This window comes from Pseudophryne corroboree, unplaced genomic scaffold (assembly GCF_028390025.1).
Source record: "Pseudophryne corroboree isolate aPseCor3 unplaced genomic scaffold, aPseCor3.hap2 scaffold_3180, whole genome shotgun sequence".
NCBI lineage: Eukaryota > Metazoa > Chordata > Amphibia > Anura > Myobatrachidae > Pseudophryne > Pseudophryne corroboree.
The window spans coordinates 12,501-15,000 of NW_026969860.1; positions in this window are offsets into that span (position 1 = coordinate 12,501).

Sequence of the window (2,500 nt, forward strand, 5' to 3'; positions counted from 1 at the left end):
CGCGCGGACCGGCGTCCACCCCTGGCCGCTCCGGGACTTTGCATTCAAATGGGTGGGGTGTTTTTCATTTTTTTGCCCTTTTTTTTTCCACTCCCCCCCTCTCAATCGTGTATTACCTCGGCTGGCCAGCGGGGGGCGCCGCGGCGGGGACACGGGCGGACCGGGTACATTTCATCTGTTTGGGGCGAGTGCTTTTTTGAAATTTTTTTTTATCTTTAAGTCTCGTTCCGTTCTTCCCTTCAACTGGCCTGCGGGGGGCGCCGTGCGCGCGGACCGGCGTCCACCCCTGGCCGCTCCGGGACTTTGCATTCAAACGGGTGGGGTGTTTTTCATTTTTTGCCCCTGTTTTTCACTCCCCCCCTCTCAATCGTGTATTACCTCGGCTGGCCAGCGGGGGGCGCCGCGGCGGGGACACGGGGGAGGGTTCATCCGGGCGGACCGGGTACCTTTCGTCTGTTTGGGGCGAGTGCTTTTTTGAAATTTTTTTCATTTTATTTTTGTCCTCCCTTCGACCGGCCAGCGGGGGGCGCCGCGCGCGCGGACCGTCGGGGCCCGGGGCCCTGCGTCCCACTTACTTTCGCCCGACGGGAATCGTTTCTTTTGTTTTTATCCGAGAGGACACACGGAATCTGCACCCCCCGCAGTGGCGTCAGGCGGCCACCGGGGGGCGCCGCGGCGGGGATCGGGGGGGGCGCCCGGGAGCCGCCTGCCCGTCCGCTGGGCCAAGGGGGCCGGGGCGGGTCACGCGCCGCCGTCCCCCCCCCGATCGTCTCGCTCCGAGCCGCCTCTGGCCACCGGGGGGCGCCGTCGGGTGGCGCGGGGGCGCCCCCGCCGCCCGCCGCCTCCCCCCGCACGCGTCGGGCCTCCCCCCGGGCCCCCGCGGGCCGGGGGACGCGGCCGGCGAGCGTCGGACTCCAGCGCGGAAGTGTCGCGGATGAGTGCGGACCGGGGCGCCCGCGGCCCAGCGGCACTTCCAGGGGCTCGGGGAGGAGATGGTTGAAGCCTGGGTGAAGCGCGCCCTCGGCCGTCCGTGTCGCTACCCGCCGGAGAACACCTCCGCCGGATCAGTAGGTACCAACGAGGCGAGCGAGAGAGCCGGGACTCTGTCCGGGGCCGAAAAGCCTGTTTCCCTGGAGCTTTTGCGAAAGGACCCGTGACAGAAGATGCGCGGAGCTCAGAGATCAGCATGGGCAGGGCCTTCTTGCATCCGATTTTGCCCAGGCAGGGCTCCAGGAACCGGGTTACAAAAAGCAAAAAGCCCTGGAGCTCAAACGAAAGGTTTAGTGACAAGATAGCCGTGGAGCTCCGATAACAGCATGGCAGGACCAGGATGGGGCCTATAAAGGGTCCACGGCGGGCATCCGTTGGAGCCCGACGTACGGGCCGGGCACGTCTCCTTCTCCCCCGGAGGCAGCGCCCCCCGGCGGGCCAAATCGGGTACTGCAATTTGTGGAAGTTTCGCAGATGAGTGCGGACCGGGGCGCCCGCGGCCCAGCTGCACTTCCAGGGGCTCGGGGAGGAGACGGTTGAAGCCTGGGTGAAGCGCGCCCTCGGCCGTCCGTGTCGCTACCCGCCGGAGAACACCTCCGCCGGATCAGTAGGTACCAACGAGGCGAGCGAGAGAGCCGGGACTCTGTCAGGGGCCGAAAAGCCCGTTTCCCTGGAGCTCCTGCGAAAGGACCCGTGGCAGAGCAGGCACGGAGCTCGGAGAGCAGCAGGGCCGGAGCTCGGAGAGCAGCAGGGCCAGGGCTCCCTCCCTTCCATAGGCTGCCCAGGCAGGGCTCCAGGAGCCCGGTACCAGCTCTCCCCGTCCGACAGCCTCCTCTCTGGAAGCGGAGAGCGGACGCAGTCGGGCTCCCGGACCGGGGCCCTGGGAGAGGGTTTGGGAGAGCCCTGCCGGGAGCCACCGGGACGGGCCCGTGCGGACGGGTGCGCGGCGCCCCCCGGCGGTCGAAGGCGGAACCGCGGAGGTCTCTCTATCTCTCTCTCTCTCTCTCTCTCTTTCTCCGGGACTCCCGGCCTCCCGTTCCCCCGACTCCCCCTTCCGAGGCCGAGACGGGGCAGCGCCGGGCGTCCGGCGGAGCCCGGCGCCAGGCCCGGCCCGTCCCCCTCTTCCCCCGGCGGCAGCGCCCCCCGGCGGGCCGAATCGGGTACTGCAATTCGCGGAAGTTCAGCCGATGAGTGCGGACGGGCACCCCTCGGGCCGGGAGGCGGCTCCAGGAGCCCGGGGAAGCGTCGGAGGACGCTCCGCGAGAGCGTCGCGCGCGCCGCCCGTCCCGCTACGCCCGAGGGAACCGGCCAGAGAGCATCACAGGTGGCGAACAGAGTCAAGCCGGAAAAGAGAAAACGGAGGGCTGCGGTTGACGCGAGAGAAGGGCCCCACGTCTCCCATTTCCGCAACCCGATCGATGTGGCACCCCGCGCCCCGGCGGGGAGGGACGATCGCTCGGCCGGAACCCAGGGGTCTCGGCCGGCTCCAGGCGAACCCGACCCTCCCTCT